At 42.7% G+C, this 18,057-nt stretch overlaps 1 pseudogene; it reads left to right on the forward strand.

The window, feature by feature from the left end:
• LOC123090112 (transcription factor SPT20 homolog) overlaps window positions 1-18,057 on the forward strand; it is a 78,088-nt pseudogene that overhangs the window by 40,715 nt on the left and 19,316 nt on the right.

Below are 18,057 nucleotides of genomic sequence, written 5' to 3' on the forward strand. Positions count from 1 at the left end.
AGAAATTCACCAATGTTGCTGCCCCAACGCAACATGAAATTCCTCAGGCTGAAGTCTCAGCTCAGCCGACTGAAGAACATGCCAGCACCGCTGATGAAGTTCAGGCTGCTGATGAAAATGCTAGTTCCAGGGCTGATGATCCCATTCCAGCCGCTGAAAAAATTGCCAGGGCATCCACTAGTGGTGCGCCTGAAGAAACTGAAGAAGTCAGGGCAACTGCATCAGTTGCGCCTGAAGAAAATCAACCAGATTCCTCAGCTCCATCTGCACCTACACCAATTCCAATTCTTCCATGTGCATTCGATGTGAAGAAGACCAAGGCTGCAGAGCGAGCTGTAGTGAAGAAAAGGAAGGCATCAGCTGCGTCAAACTCTTCGGCTGCGAAGAAAATGAAGCCAATGACCAGCTCACTCGAAAATCCAATTGATGCTGTTCCGATTTCCTCCATGCCATCAAAGGACCTTGTTCCTTTTGGAGAAGACTATGAGATCCCAATCGGATCTGATGAAGAAATCATTCTGCTGCTTCGTCAGAGCAGATTGATGAAGAAATTGAAGTGGAGCAATCCCTTCAACGCCAGTCATTTCCTCACCTATGCCTCAGTTCACAGCTGAAGAGGCTGGTGTTGAGGAAATTGAAGATGAAGATGTGGATATTGGAGCACACACCAGTGATGAATGATGACTTTTGGGAAAGTCAGCATCCAAATACTCCTCTCTTCACCCCACTGCCGCAAATACCTCAGCCAAGCAAAATCCTCAAGCCACAGCACCCAGGGTGATGACTGACCATGAGTTACTCCTCAGTCTTCATCGGAAGGTTGATCGCAATCATAAATGGGTCAAGCGTCAGTTTGGTTCAATTCTTCACAACATGACCTCAACACACAATGCAGTGAAGAAAAACCAATACTACCTCCATGAAACCTTCAACCGTACCTGGGCTGTTCTCTCTCATGTCTACAGCGCTGCAGATCTGAAGAATATGGGTCTCAAGGAAGAATTTGACTGGTCTGCACCTCCACCGAAGAAATTCAAGAAGGTCAAAGTTCCTTCCTTGGTGGCCAGCTCTTATTCTTCATCACGTGACACTGATGAGTATGAAGATTTGGACGACACTGCGGCAGGCCCTGCTACAACAAACAACCCCGACAACGCTGGCGCTCCTCCATCGACTTGAAATTCTTCAGGGGCGTTAGTCCTCAGTTTCAATCCTTTTGGTCATTTGATGACAAAGGGGGAGAAATCTGAGTTAGTCTTCAAGCGGGTCTATATTAAGGGCATTTTTTTAAGTTACAACTCTCGTTCTTCTGAAACTTTTATTTGGATCGAGTTGTAATCTTAAACCCGATGGTGCGCTGATACTTTTGTTGCATTATGCTTTGCATGCTTATTCCTCGTTAATGACATTGCACGCATGCTGAATCACATCAGGCACCATATTTCATCATGCATTTCAAATTCTTCATATTATATATCAAATGCGTGTATGAATTACAAGATATAGGGGGAGATCTCCATGATTCAACTCTTCAAATGTGCATTGCCTCAAAAGCAAATTCCTCACTATGCACATCTTCAGGGGGAGTTCTTCTATATCTTGTAATCAAATTCCTCAATATCAGTGTATACACTTCATATGTTTATCCCCATTGAAAACTTAACCTATGTTGTCATCAATCACCAAAAAGGGGGAGATTGTAAGTGCATCTAGTGCCCCTTAGTGATTTTGGTGTATTGAAGACTTATAGGTTAAGGGACTAATGCGTTTGTGAGTGTACACAGGTCTATAAGTCTATGAGGAGTTTGATATTTACAGAGAAAGTCGACCCCTAAAAATGAAGTTCTTCAACTGAAGACTTTGATATTCTGAAGACTTTCTGAAGACTTTGAAAGTGAAGAAATTGGTGTGACCTTGAAGACTTGGTATTCATTTGTGGAACATGAAGCGTGAAGACTTTTGTTTTCGTAGTTTCATTTTCTCTTTCTTGAGTCATAGGAAACACCGTACTGTTAAAGGGGGTCGAGGAAATACTAAGGAAAAATTTCCATGTGATGCTCAACTCAAAATCCTACACCTACCAATCCCTTCGAGTGAAGCCTTTGGAAATCTCATACAGTTCAGTCACTTTCTTCAGTGACAGAGACGAAGTTCTTCTGGTCACTGATGAATTTGTTCTGACTGAGGAGTTAGGAATTCGTCAGTGCGAATTACCTACACAGTGAGGAACATGATAGCCCTGAGGAATTTGAGAGTCAAATTTCCGACCGTTGCTGTGCTGCGCGCCAGCTGTCCCAAAATATCTTATCCACCTAACGGTCATATCATTGAGGGGCATTTATGTCTTATCATGTCGGGCTGCTCCCTAGGCTATAAATAGCCGCCCCCTACAACCACTAGCTGGTTGGCTGCTCCGAGAGAACTTGACACTTGTCATTTGAGAGCAACCCATCCTCCGAGGACTTTGAGCGAAAATCATCGAGTGAGGAAAACCCAAAACCAAACCCCTACAAACCCAAAGTGATTGAGCATCACTGAAGAAATTGATCCTGCGTGGATCCGACGCTTGTTACCTTTGAAGACTGTGCTTCTTCCAGACGGTTAGGCGTCAAGGTCTAGAGCATCCAAGAGGAATTGTGGATCGCCGAGTGACCAAGTCTGTGAAGGTTTGGAAGTCGCCTGAAGACTTACCACGAGTGATTGGACGAGGTCTGTGTGATCTTAGTTCAAGGAGAATACGGTGAGGACTGGGTGTCCTGAGCTGCGTGCTCAGCGACTGGGTGTCCGGACTGTGTGTCCTCGAGTTTAAATACTCAGCCGCTCCAACCAGACGTACAACTGAGACAGCAGTTGGAACTGGTCTACCAAATCATTGTCTTCACCAACCTACTGGTTCTATTTCCTCAACCCTTTCATTTCCTCATTACTGTGTTGAATGTTTGTTCATATCTGTGTTTGAAGACTTTGACTGAAGACTTTCTTAATTTCCTCAGCTCAATTTCTTCAGTCTGTTTGTCTTCATCTTGTGTTATCCTGTGATTACGCTATCTGTACTCTGTGCTAGTCTTCATTTCATCATGATGACCATGCTTGTATTCTGTTATGCTTACTTCTGAGTACTTATTCCACTGCTAATAGTTCTTCGCTAAGGAATTTCCTCACCGGCAAATTCCTCAGTGAAGAATTCATAAAAGTCGCCTATTCACCCCCCCCCCTCTAGTCGACATAACGCACTTTCAATCCTCATCATTATTTTCATGAAGACTAGAAGAACACGCTTTTATGAAGCTTTCTTTTTTAGCACGCAATCTAGCGGTTCTTTCCTTGCACTCGTCAATGGAAATTCTCATTACTTTGAGAGACTCATTGATACCATGCTTAGGAGAAGAAGATCCAAGTTTAAGAGAATTAACATCATGCGAAAGTCTATCAACGTTCCTAGCCAAATCATCAACTTTGAGCAATTTTTCTTCAAGCAAAGCATTAAAATTCTTTTGAGAAATCATAAATTATTTCACACTATTCTCAAAATCAAAGGGCATCTTATTAAAATTACCATAAGAATTATTGTAGGAATTTCCATAATTATTAGAGGGATTACTAGGGAACGGTCTAGCATTAAAATTTCCTCTATAAGCGTTGTTTCCAAAACTATTCCTACCAACAAAATTCACATCCATAGATTCATTATTATTCTCAATCAAGGAAGACAAAGGCATATCATTGAGATCAAGAGGAGTATTTTTAGTAGCAAACATCTTCATAAGTTCATCCATCTTGCCACTCAAAACATTAATTTCTTCTACAGCATGCACTTTTTTAATAGAAGATCTTTCGGTGTGCAATTGAGAATAATTAGCCATAATATTAACAAGCAATTTTGTAGCATATCCTAACGTAATTTCCATAAACGTGCCTCCCGCGGCCGAATCTAAGAGATTTCTAGAAGCAAAGTTCAAACCGGCATAAAAATTTTGTATGATCATCCATAAATTTAAACCATGAGTAGGGCAACTACGAAGCATCAATTTCATTCTTTCCCAAGATTGGGAAACATGCTCATGATCAAGTTGTTTAAAATTCGTAATATTGTTCCTAAGAGTGATGATCTTAGCGGGAGGAAAATACTTAGAGATAAAAGCATCTTTCCACTTGTTCCAAGAATCAATACTATTTTTAGGCAAAGACGAAAACCAAACTTTAGCACGATCTCTAAGTGAAAACGGAAATAACTTCAATTTGACAATATTGTTATCTGTATCTTTCTTCTTTTGCATATCACACAAATCAACAAAACTGTTTAGATGAGTAGCGGCATCTTCACTAGGAAGGCCGGTGAATTGATCTTTCATAACAAGATTCAACAAAGCAGTATTGATTTCACAAGACTTAACATCATTAAGAGGCGCAATCGAAGTACTAATGAAATCATTATTATTGGTATTCGAGAAGTCACACAACTTGGTATTATCTTGTGCCATGGCAACAAGTAATTCAACACACAAGCAAACAGAAAAACGGCAAGCGAAAAGAGAGGAGGAGATTGGGAAACAGAGGGCGAATAAAACGGCAAGGGTGAAGTGGGGGAGAGGAAAACGAGAGGCAAATGGAAAATAATGTAAATGCGAGGAAGATGGGTTTGTGATGGGTACTTGGTATGTCTTGACTTGAGTGAAGACCTGCCCGGCAACGGCGCCAGAAATCCTTCTTGCTACGTCTTGAGCTTGCGTTGGTTTTCCTCGAAGAGGAGAGGGTGATGCAGTAAAGTGTAGCGTAAGTATTTCCCTCACTTTTGAGAACCAAGGTATCAATCCAGTAGGAGGCTCCTCAAAAGTCCCACGCACCTACACAAACAAACTGAGAACTCGGAACCAACGCAATAAAGGGGTTGTCAATCCCTTCACGGCCACTTGCGAAAGTGAGATCTAATAAAGATAGTATGATAAGATAGATATATTTTTGGTATTTTGTAATATAGATGCAAAAAGTAAAGATGCAAATAAGTAGACGGAAAGCAAATATGATAAGAGATAGACCTGGGGGCCATAGGTTTCACTAGAGGCTTCTCTCAAGATAGCATAAGTATTACAGTGGGTGAACAAATTAGTGTCGAGCAATTGATAGAAAAGCGCATAGTTATGAGATTATCTAGGCATGATCATGTATATAGGCATCACGTCCATAACAAGTAGACCGACTCCTGCCTGCATCTACTACTATTACTCCACACATCGACCACTATCCAGCATGCATCTAGAGTATTAAGTTCATAAGAACAGAGCAACACATTAAGCAAGATGACATGATGTAGAGGGATAAACACATGGAATATGATATAAGCCCCATCTTGTTATCCTCATGGCAACAATACAATACGTGTCTTGCAACCCTTTCTGTCACTGGGTAAGAACACCGCAAGATTCAACCCAAAGCTAAGCACTTCTCCCATTGCAAGAAAGATCAATCTAGTAGGCCAAACCAAACTAATAATTCGAAGAGACTTGCAAAGATAACTCAATCATACATAAAAGAATTCGGAGAAGATTCAAATATTATTCATAGATAAACTTGATCATAAACCCACAATTCATCGGATCTCGACAAACACACTGCAAAAAGAGTTTACATCGAATAGATCTCCACAAGAGAGGGGGAGAACATTGTATTGAGATCCAAAAAGAGAGTAGAAGCCATCTAGCTAATAACTATGGACCCGTAGGTCTGTGGTAAACTACTCACAACTCATCGGAGGGGCAAGGATGTTGATGTAGAGGCCCTCCATGGTTGCTTCCCCCTCCGACAGAGTGCCGGCAAGGGCTCCAAGATGGGATCTCGCGGATACAGAAGGTTACGGCGGTGGAAATTGTGTTTCGTGGTGCTCCTGGATGTTTTCAGGGTACATAGGTTTATATAGGAGGAAGAAGTACGTCGGTGGCCGCCCGAGGGGCCCACGAGACAGGGGGGCACGCCCTATAGGGGGAGCGCGCCCTCCTATCTCGTGGGGCCCTCAGAGCTTTCTTGACTTGCACTCGAGGCTCTCCGGATCAGATTTGTTCCAAAAATAACGATCCCGAAGGTTTCATTCCGTTTGGACTCCATTTGATATTCCTTTTCTTCGAAATACTGAAATAGGCAAAAAAAACAATAATATGGGTTGGGCCTCCGGTTAGTAGTTTAGTCCCAAAAATGATATAAATGTGTAAAATGAAACCCATAAACATCCAAAAGGGGTAATATAATAGCATGGAACAATCAAAAATTATAGATACGTTGGAGACGTATCAATTAAGAAGCAGATTAAGGAGTTACTGGATAAAGGCTATATTCGCCCAAGTTCTTCACCTTGGGGATCACCGGTGCTTCTAGTGGAGAAGAAGGATGGATCATTAAGGATGGTTGTTGATTGTCGAGGATTGAATGAAGTGACCATCAAGAACAAGTACCCATTGCCGATGATCAATGATCTGTCTGATCGATTGCAAGGAAGGTATTTTACAACATCGATTTACGATTAGGATATCATCAGTTGAAGATTCGAGAGCAGGATATACCTAAGATGGTTTTTACCACCAGGTATGGGCTGTACGAGTATACCGTTATGTCATTTGGTCTGACTAACGCACCTGCATATTTCATGAACATGATGAACAAGGTGTTTATGGAGTTTCTGGATAAGTTCATCGTAGTGTTCATTGATGATATTTTGGTCTACTCAAAGAATGAAGAGGAGCATAAGGAGCATTTGCGTTTGGTACTTGAGAAGCACAGAGAACATCAGTTATACGCCAAGTTCAGCAAATGTGAGTTTTGGTGGAAGGAAGTTGGATTCCTCGGACACGTTATATCCGGAGAAGGAATAGCAGTAGACCCCACCAAAGTTGTCACTGTGACAAACTGGGAATCACCCACGTCATTTGGAGAGATCCGGAGTTTTCTTGGACTCGCAGGATACTACCGGAGGTTCATTGAGAATTTCTCGAAAATTGCGAAGCCCATGACGGAGTTGTTGAAGAAGGACACCAAGTTCAATTGGACTGAAGAATGTGAGGCCAGTTTCCAGGAGTTGAAGAAATGTTTGGTTACATCACCAGTGTTGATTCTGCCAGATCGGCGCAAGGATTATGAGGTGTATTGCGACGCTTCACGTCAAGGACTTGGAGCAGTGCTTATGCAGGAGGGAAGAGTTGTTTCGTATGCCTCACGACAGCTTAAGCCCCATGAGTTGAATTATGCTACACATGATTTGGAGTTAGAAGCCGTAGTGCATGCATTGAAGACTTGGAGACATTTTCTCATTGGAAACCATTGTGAGGTGTACACGGATCACAAGAGTTTGAAGTATATTTTCACGCAGAAGGAGATGAATCTCAGGCAAAGGAGATGGTTGGAGCTCATCAAGGATTATGATATGAGACTGCATTATCACCCCGAAAAGGATAACGTAGTAGCCGATATGTTGAGCCGCAAGAGCCATGTCAACACACTCTTGACCGGAGAGTTGCCGAAGGAGTTAGCCGAGGATCTTCGTGAGCTATGTTTGGAGATAGTTCCGAGAGGCTATGTAGCAGCATTGGAGATTCAGTCTACCTTGATGGATAAGATCAGAGAAGCCCAGAAGACTGACAAGGAGATTGCCTATATAAAGGAGAAGATGAGCAAAGGAAAAGCTAAAGGATTTCATGAGGATGAGCACGATACCTTATGGTTTGAGGACCGCTTTTATGTGCCTAATGACCCGGAGATCAGGAAGTTGATTCTGCACGAGGCCCATGATTCACCATATTTGATTCACCCAGGAAATACCAAGATGTATTTGGATTTGAAAGACACATTCTGGTGGACCAGAATGAAGAAGGACATTGCGGAGCATGTAGCAGTTTGTGATGTATGTCAGAGGGTGAAGGCAGAGCATCACAAGCCAGCAGGATTTTTACAGCCATTGTCGATATCTGAATGGAAGTGGGATAAGCTAGGCATGGATTTTATCACGGGATTGCCCAGGACTCGTTCAGGCTATGACTCGATATGGGTTGTAGTCGATCGTTTGACGAAGGTAGCTCATTTCATCCCCGTGAAGACCACTTACACCAGTGCTAAGTTGGCTAAGATATACATGACCAGGATCGTATGTCTGCATCGAGTTCCGAGGAGCATTGTATCAGATAGAGGAACCCAGTTTACCTCAAAGTTCTGGAATCAGTTGCACGAAACTTTGGGTACCAGGCTAGATTTCAGTACAGCTTTTCATCCGCAGACAAATGGACAGGCCGAGAGAGTCAATCAAATTTTAGAGGATATGCTGAGAGCTTGTGCGCTAGATTATGGATCTAGTTGGGACGACAATTTGCCATATGCAGAGTTCTCTTACAACAACAGTTATCAATCCATTTTGAAGATGGTCCCTTTCGAAGCCCTGTACGGAAGGAGGTGTAGGACCCCATTGTCGTGGGATGAAGTTGGAGACCGCCAGTTGTTTGGACCAGATTTGATTAAGGAGTCTGAACATAAGGTGAAGTTGATTCGCAATAGGCTCAAGGTAGCCCAGTCCAGGCAGAAGAGCTATGCAGATTCAAAACGCAAGGAGACAGCTTACGAAGTCAGAGACGGAGTTTATCTTCGTGTATCTCCACTTTGAGGAGTTAAGCGCTTTGGAGTTAAGGGAAAGTTAGCACCACGTTTTGTAGGACCATACAAAGTTTTGGAGCGTATGGGAGAAGTTTCTTACAAGTTGGAATTGCCCGAAGGACTGCCAGGAGTTCATGATGTGTTCCACGTTTCCCAGTTGAAGAAGTGCCACGCAGAGATGGCTAATATACCGCTGAGAGATACAGTGCCACTGGAAACGATTCAGTTGGATAATGATTTGACATATGAGGAGAAACTAGTCAAAATTCTTGAGTATGCCAGCTGAGTCACCCGCAGCAAGGTTATCAAGTTTTGTAAAGTTCAGTGGAGCCAACACACTGATGATGAAGCCACCTGGGAGCGAGAGGAAGATCTGCTGAAGGACCACCCTCACCTATTTTCTAACCAACCCGAATCTCGAGGGCGAGATTCATCTTAAGGGGGGTAGGTTTGTAACATCCCGAATTTTCAATTTGGAATGCTATACACTAGATCATCATTGCATATCATATTTTATTGCTTTTGGTTTGATCCTAGAAATTTTACGCAACTCAAGGACCCTCGGAGAGAGTTGGGGATTTCGTTATTTTCATATTTGAGGTTTCTCAAATTTTGAAAATAGGATCATTTGATTTTATTTATTTTATCTTCAATTATTTCAATTATAAAAATATGAGAGAGGGAATAAAATGACTTTCCCAAAAATAAAGAAATATTGAGGATTTAATAAAACAATCAAATAAGATTTTTATTTTGGAGTTTTTGCTATTTTATTTGAATTTAGGAAAATTGCACGTTTTTCAAAACTACATTTTAGGGCCAAGAAAAATGTTCATCTCGTTCTAAATATTTTATTTAGACGGTGAAAATTTGTTTTGGCATTTTTAGATTTTTATTTATTTTTCTAGAATGTATTTTCTGTTCGGCGGAATTGTTTTAAATAAAAAATAGTTTTCAGCGCCCGACTGGGCCGAGGCCCAGCCGAGCCGGCCCGTCTGCCCCACGCCGCCATCTCCCGCCAGAAGACCGCGCGACCGTCGCCGCCGCTTGGACCCCGAGTCCGACCGGGACTCCGCTGCCGCCTTGCCCCTCCCCCAAGCCACCCCCCCTCTTAAATACCCCCCTTCCCCGCCGCCTCACCCCGTCTCGCCCACCGCCGCCGAAGCCGCCCCGCCGCCGCCGACGCCCGCAGCCCCGCCGCCCCACGCTGCCCCCCGTCACCCCGCCGGAGCTGCCCCGCCTTGCCGGAGCGCCTCACTGGAGGTATACATCGCCGCCCGCCGCTGTGGTCCATTTTTTTAAACCCGGTCCGGTTTTTTTAGAAAACCCTAGGTTTATTTTTTAGGTCGGTTTATTTTTTTCCGGTTTATTTATTTATCGAGCGTTCGCTCATTCGTTCATTTTAACGGACGAGTTCACCGTTTAGTTTTAGTTAACGAATGTCCGTTCATTCAACTGTTCGTCAGTTTTTCTTTTTCTCAGATTTTCCGTGATTATTTCTAGATCGAGATTTCTGATCCGATTTTCGTTCTAGTATAACTTTTCGCTCGTTTATCGGAATCAGGCGATTCAAGCGCCTAGAGTTTCGTCTCGAAACCCTTTTTCCGTTTAACCAACTCAAACAAGTTTTTGCTTCTGTAAAATTTGACTTAGGTCCAGATTAGTAAACGGAACTTGTTTTTTTCGCCGTTTGTGTTTCGTTGCTTAGTTCGATTTGATTCTTTTTGCAAACCGGAGTTCTTAAGTTGAACTTTCTGGTTAGTTCTCTGATTTGAGTTTTACCTGTGCATTAGATGAGTGCTTATTGTATTCTTGTTTGTTTGTGATAGAGTACCCGGAGTGCGCCGCTTGCTACTTCGAATCTCTAGGTTTCACGGATCATCAGCAAGGCAAGTAACACTTTGATCATACCTCTTTCATACCCAGTTTTATTGCATTAGTTCAATCCTCAAACATTGCATGATTAGGATCTAATGAAATTGTGGGTTTTGGGAAGTAGATGAGGTAGTACCTATTACCTATTTTATTATAAAACCCTTGGGAGTTACTTCTACGTTTGCTTATATTTCCATGCTATGCTAGTAGACGTGGATTGGGTGAGTGTATCCATGACAGATGTGAGATTGTTATTTAATGGTTTATTTAAGGTGGCAACTTAAACACACATCTGGGTGGATTGAGGCACCTGGGTATTCCAGCGATTGCCTATTTTTCTTTATGGACCGCCACGCAGGCTCAAAGGGATCATGAGATTTTTCATGCTAGAAACTTCTGTGTGCATCCACAAGCTACTATGGGCTCTAGCATAGTTGATTAAGTCGTGTGAACTCTTATAGTGGTAGACTAGAAGATGTAGGGGATGTAGGTTGGTACTGTCTACCCGATCGTAAGGTGCAAACACTTCTGAAAGACTATGTCTCGGTCATCCGTTTCTCAAACATCATGTAGTGCGAGAATCCCGATGGAGGAGATTGAGTCTTGTGGGGAAAAGTGCGCAAACCTCTGCAGAGTGTATAAACTCATCATGGTTAGCCGTGTCCCCGGTTATGGACATCTTGAGTATCTAGTACTTGGATTATCATGTGAATCTCATCACGCTACTTTAATTTAAATGTTGGGTTTAATGATGATGTTTAATTGGGATTGAGAGGATGTCTATCTTCTCAATGTTTAACAACCACCATGATAGTTAAATAAAACTTATTGCTTTGCAGTAGGGAAAAATTGGCTTTATGCAAAACTGTAACCATAGAGCTTTCCACCAGCCATATATGCATGTAGTATAGCATATTTCTGTTCATTATCCTCTATGTGTTACATGCCAGCATATTCCATGTGCTTACCCGTTTTCGGGCTGCAACGTTCATGTTGCAGACTTTTTAGACGACGAGTAAGGTGCCTTAGGTCGTGGTTCTATACTCAGTGATGTCGTTGGAGTTGATGGACTCACTTAACTTCCAAGCCTTCCGCTATTATCGTTATTAGATGGCCTTATGCCATATTTATTGTAATAAGTTCTCTTTTGAGACATTCGATGTAACAAGTGTGTGATTGCTACTCTGTTATAAATCCTTTGAGTACTGTGCGTGTCAACATTACTGATCCAGGGATGACACTGATGCACAGAGACTTGATCGTCTGAGGTCTGGTCACTACAATGATGGGCTTCCTCAAAATGCCCTAGGTCTTCGTGAGCAAGCAAGTCGGATGCACACCCACTTAGTTTCTTTTGTTGAGCTTTCATACACTTATAGCTCTAGTGCATCCGTTGCATGGCAATCCCTACTCACTCACATTGATATCTATTAATGGGCATCTCCATAACATGTTGATACGCCTAGTTGATGTGAGACTATCTTCTTCATTTTGTCTTCTCCACAACCACCATTCTATTCCGCATATAGTGGTATGTCCATGTCTCATGCTCATGTATTGCGTGAAAGTTAAAAAAGTGTGAGAATACTAAAGTATGAAACAATTGCTTGGCTTGTCATCGGGGTTGTGCATGATTAAATACTTTGTGTGATGAAGATAGAGCATAGCTAGACTATATGATTTTGTAGGGATAAATTTCTTTAGCCATGTCATTTTGAGAAGACATGATTGCTTTGTTAGTATGCTTGAAGTATTATTGTTTTCATGTCAATATGAACTTTTATCTTGAATCATTTGGATCTGAACATTCATGCCACAATAAAGAAAATTACATTGAGAATTATGCTAGGTAGCATTCCACATCAAAAATTCTGTTTTTATCATTTACCTACTCAAGGACGAGCAGGAATTAAGCTTGGGGATGCTCGATACGTCTCCAACGTATCTATAATTTTTTATTGTTCCATGCTATTATATTACCCGTTTTGGATGTTTATGGGCTTTACTTTACACTTTTATATCATTTTTTGGGTCTAACCTACTAACCGGAGGCCCAACCCAAATTACTGTTTTTTCCTATTTTAGTGTTTCAAAGAAAAGGAATATCAAACGGAGTCCAAACGGAAAGAAACCTTCGGGAGCGATCTTTTTGGAACAAACGCAATCCAGGAGACTTGGAGTGGACGTCAAGAAGCAGCCGAGGCGGCCACGAGGGTGCAAGGTGCACCCTAGTGGGGTGGGTGCGCCCCCCATCCTCGTGGGCCCCTCGTGGCTCCCCGGACCGACCTCCTTGGCCTATATATATATCTACGTACCCCGAAAACATCCAGGAGCACCACGAAACCCTATTTCCACTGCCGCAACCTTCTGTACCCGTGAGATCCCATCTTGGAGCCTTTTCCGGTGCTCCTCCGGAGGGGGAATCGATCATGGAGGGCTTCTACATCATCGCCAAGGCCTCTCCAATGAGTTGTGAGTAGTTTACCACAGACCTTCGGGTCCATAGTTATTAGCTAGATGGCTTCTTCTCTCTCTTTGAATCTCAATACAATGTTCTCCTCGATCTTCTTGGAGATCTATTCGATGTAACTCTTTTTGTGGTGTGTTTGTCGAGATCTGATGAATTGTGGGTTTATGATCAATTTTATCTATGAGAAATACTTGAATCTCCTCTGAATTCTTTTATGTGTGATTGGTTATCTTTGCAAGTCTCTTTCAATTATTAGTTTTGTTTGGCCTACTAGATTGATCTTTCTTGCAATTGGAGAAGTGCTTAGCTTTGGGTTCAATCTTGTGGTGTCCTTTCCCAGTGACAGCAGGGGCAACAAGGCACGTATTGTATTGTTGCCATTGAGGATAAAAAGATGGGGTTTATATCATATTGTTTGAGTTTATCCCTCTACACCATGTCATCTTGCCTAATGCATTACTCTGTTCTTATGAACTTAATACTCTAGGGTCATGCTGGATAGCGGTCGGTGTGTGGAGTAATAGTAGTAGATGCAGGCAGGAGTCGGTCTACTTGTCGCGGACGTGATGCCTATATACATGATCATGCCTAGATAATCTCATAACTATGCACTTTTCTATCAATTGCTCGACAATAATTTGTTCACCCACCGTAATACTTATGCTATCTTGAGAGAAGCCACTAGTGAAACCTATGGCCCCCGGGTCTATCTTCCATCATATAAGTTTCTAATCTACTTTATTTTGCAATCTTTACTTTCCAATCTATATCATAAAAATACAAAAAATATTTATCTTATCTTATTATCTCTATCAGATCTCACTTTCACAAGTGGCCGTGTAGGGATTGACAACCCCTTTATCGCGTTGGTTGCGAGGTTCTTGTTTGTTTGTGTAGGTACGAGGGACTTGCGTGGAGCCTCCTACTGGATTGATACCTTGGTTCTCAAAAACTGAGGGAAATACTTATGCTACTTTGCTGCATCACCCTTTCCTCTTCAAGGGAAAACCAACGCAGTGCTCAGAGGTAGTAGCAGCCCCGTTCTCCACCTCTGGAGTCTCCTTGTCAGCGGCGCATTCTGATAGAAGTGGGAGTATAGGGAATATTTTGTTAAAACAGGCAATAGAAAATTGTATTGGTAACTAGAAGTTATTAGGTAGGAATATAGTAAGAAAATGGAATGACAATTTGTTTCTTAAGTACTACACAATTCGTTTGATATTGCTGGGTAAGTAAACATGCATATAGTTGAAAAGAAAACTTACTTCGAACAAAGTCTGGATGGATGATATCGTCGGGGAAGTTAGCATATATCTCATGACGAGGCTCTTTTATGTGTAGTGCAATTTTAGTGCTAGCTTTCAGTACATAAAAATTAGAAATTTCTTTCCAAAGGCTAGTGCCAAAATAGGAGTCACCACATTCATCAAGTCTTATAGTAGCAACGATTGCAAATCCATGGTTTGTGTTCAGTATGACATCCCTGTAGTCTTGATTTATGTAAAGGGAAAGATTGTGCACTACAGATTCTGTTGCATAGCAAGGGACGCGCTGCAGAAAATGGTAGGATTGTTAAAGAAAATATGGTAACATGCAAATATGGGCCCAAATTGAATGAACTGTACAATGGTTGAAATCGAAGGACAAAAATCTATAATTAAAATAATAGGGTAAACATGATGTCATGGAAATATGAGAGTAATCAAAAGAACAATACATCATTAATTTGACTAATATAGAAAGAAGAGGGAAAAATCCCCTTTGATGTATATGGTGCATGTGGCACCTTTTATCCAAATGTAGCAATATTTATTATATGTTCAGGAAAGTAGGCCATGCCAACCGATTTAGGGTGAGATTGAACATACTGCACGCATCCTCAAGTCATCTGGTACAGTGAGATGGAACTCCATTGATGTCTGGCAAAGACCGCAAAGTCCTGATGTGTCTGTGCACTGTACACTCTATGATTGAAAGAAAAGCCTCAAATCAGCTCGCACAGCAGTTTCGGTCGGGTGAATAAAGGAGGCAGAAAAACTGGTATAAGAGATGAGATAATATCTCATTAAATTAGTTACCTTGTTGTCCATAAAAAAAATCTCAGTACTGCAGATTCCCCAACCGTGCGGAGCTGGGTCGACCGCGAGCATCTTCGAGAATTCGATGGAAATAGGCGGCGGCAAGCGGAATTGGCGAAATGCGGTGGGGTTAGCCGGCAGCCTGGCGGCGGCAAGCGTCGAGCTAAGTGGTTGCCGCCGCGATGGGCGGTGCCATGCACAGACGCGGAGGAGCTTGTGCAGGTGTGAATGGGGACCGGAGGGGTGGCGGCTGTTGTGAGGGTTTTTGTGGCATGGGGATGGTGAGGGTTTTATTTTTTATTTTTTGAATTGGGTGGTGAGGGTTTCCTGTCCCACAAAGAATTTCGGAGGCAACGGTTTGCTAGAGCCAACCGTGTGTGATTGACGCAACAGGCAAAATGAAAGTCATTGCATGCGGTTCCAATTTCGGGAATCGTGTGTGATTGACGTACTACCTCCGTCCTGGTTTATTGGTCCCCTTTGTAATTTGTACCAAATTTTGACCAAATATTTAACTAACAAATGTTTATGCATGTCACCAAAAATTATGTCATTGAACACTATGTTCAAATACGCATCCAATGATATATTGATGACCTACACTAACATTTTGGGAGTTAAATCTTTGGTTAAAATTTAACACTAATTACAAAGGGGGCCAATAAACCACGACGGAGGCAGATTCCATCAACCGAACTGATTGCGTCCATATCCCACATTTAGACATAAGTAAACATACATTTAACATACTCAGACATTGATAATAAGCGTACACAAGCATAGTTAAACCGTAAGTACATAGTTCAACCATCATTAAGCATAATCAAGCGTACATAGTTCAATCCCACATCTCATCTCATCTGCCGGCATGATCCTAAAGCTTCTCCAGGTACTCGGTGTACGCACCGTGCGCCACCCTACGAGAATACTTCTGCTTGAAGGAGCCAACGGCCCATCCTCTTGCATGCACCAGAACACTTTGATACGCGTCATGAAGCTCATGGTTGCAAAATGGGCATCGATAGCCGCCGTCCCAGGTCCTAATACGCCTGTTATGCATTCCCGCATAAAGCTCCCTCAGGATTGGCCTCATGTACCTCCTCTGGTCATCTTCATCCTCGTTGTCCACATCGTCAGACAGTACCTATACAAATAGCAAAACAAATTTGGCACCAAATGAATGTTTACATGCCGTGAAGTAGGATTAGGAATTTATGGCTATTTTTTATACATATCCAGAGATTATGGTTCGATTTTTAAGCACAGTCGTCTATGTACAGACCAATCTAGAAGAAAATAATGGCACGAACATATATGTAGGTCATTCAAAATCAATTTTCAAGTCCTTGCTAGGAATTATTAGCACGAACACTAACCCTAGTCAGATTATTAGCAGAAATCATTTGCACAGATGAAACAACTAATCACTTATCACTTATACCATTCAAACAATCAGTACACTACACGGATCTAACGAAACTTACTTAGATTTCATGGATTGGGAGAACATAACCATAGGATATCTATTCCAAAAAGGGGGAGGCAGGAATAACCAGAGAAACCCTAGGATCTATTTGACACATAAATGGGTAGATGACTAACCAGTTGTCTATCATCGTCGGAGTCATCGCCGGAGTGGTCATCGGAGTCAGAGTCGGGGTCGTCGCCCGAGTCGTCACCGGAGTCAGTGTGCAACTCTGCCTCCGCCTGTGGAAGCTCGACGTCGTCAGGGTGTAGGGATACCTCGCCGGCAATGAAGGCAACCTCTATCTCCATCTCCACGTCATGCTGCACTGCTTCAGCAGCCCCCGTGTCTCCACTCCCTCTGATGGGGCGCTTTGGCGGCATCCTCATACACTGACGGCTTTGAGGACTGAGAGCGGTGTCAAGGATGCAAGAAAAGAGAGAGGATTGTGTGTGTGGCAAGGATGGGGGGTGCGGCCGCTCGGGTGCACCATTAATATGGAGTGGTGGGAGAGAGGTGGGTGGCGGTCAAACCGCTGGCTTGCCTCCCGGTGAGCCTGCGCACCGGACTGCTGGCATGCCTAAGTCGTTTCACACAGCTACTCGCACGACTCCCGACAACATTGTGTAGCGGTCACACCTCCATCAATTCACACACCTGCACGCACGCCTCTCGGTCTGCCTGCACGACGGACTACTCGCATGCGTCCCATCAACTCATGCATGCTCGCACGGCACACGGTACGCGTGGCGGCACGTATATTGTTTTTCTATTTGGATGATTAATGCTACCGCTTTATTGCTTAACCTAAGCATGGCATGTATACATTGTTGGTATAACGCTCACGGTTCAAATAAATAACCCATTTACGATATTGGTTTCCAATTATCAATAATCTCCCATTTGTAAGAAGATAAAGATTACATCAAAACTGGTCTCAAATTTGACAAAAAAAGTACAATGACACTTTGTATTGGTGTCCATATGACAACACGAGTGAAAAGATCGATATGGTTGACTAGAGGGGGGGTGAATAGGCAACTAACAATTTTTAAGCTTTTCTTTATCAATTTAAACCTTGCAACAAAATAGGTTGTCTAGATATGCAACTATGTGAACAACCTATATGATGCAATGACAACTAGCACACAAGCAAGTAAAGGATACAACACAAGTAAGCTTGCAAAATTAAAGGCACGAAATAACCAAGAGTGGAGCCGTTGGAGACGAGGATGTGTTACCAAAGTTCCTTCTGTTTAAAGGGAAGTATGTCTCCGTTAGAGCGGTGTGGAGGCACAATGCTCCCCAAGAAGCCACTAGGGCCACCGTAATCTCCTCACGCCCTCACACAATGCGAGATGCTGTGATTCCACTATTGGTGCCCTTGAAGGCGGCGACCGAACCTTTACAAACAAGGTTGGGGCAATCTCCACAACAATTGGAGGCTCCCAACAACACCATGAAGCTTCACCACAATGGAGTATGGCTTCGAGGTGACCTCAACCGTCTAGGGTGCTCAAGCACCCAAGAGTAACAAGATCCGC

The sequence above is a fragment of the Triticum aestivum genome, chromosome 4B, assembly GCF_018294505.1.
Source record: "Triticum aestivum cultivar Chinese Spring chromosome 4B, IWGSC CS RefSeq v2.1, whole genome shotgun sequence".
Classification (NCBI taxonomy): domain Eukaryota; kingdom Viridiplantae; phylum Streptophyta; class Magnoliopsida; order Poales; family Poaceae; genus Triticum; species Triticum aestivum.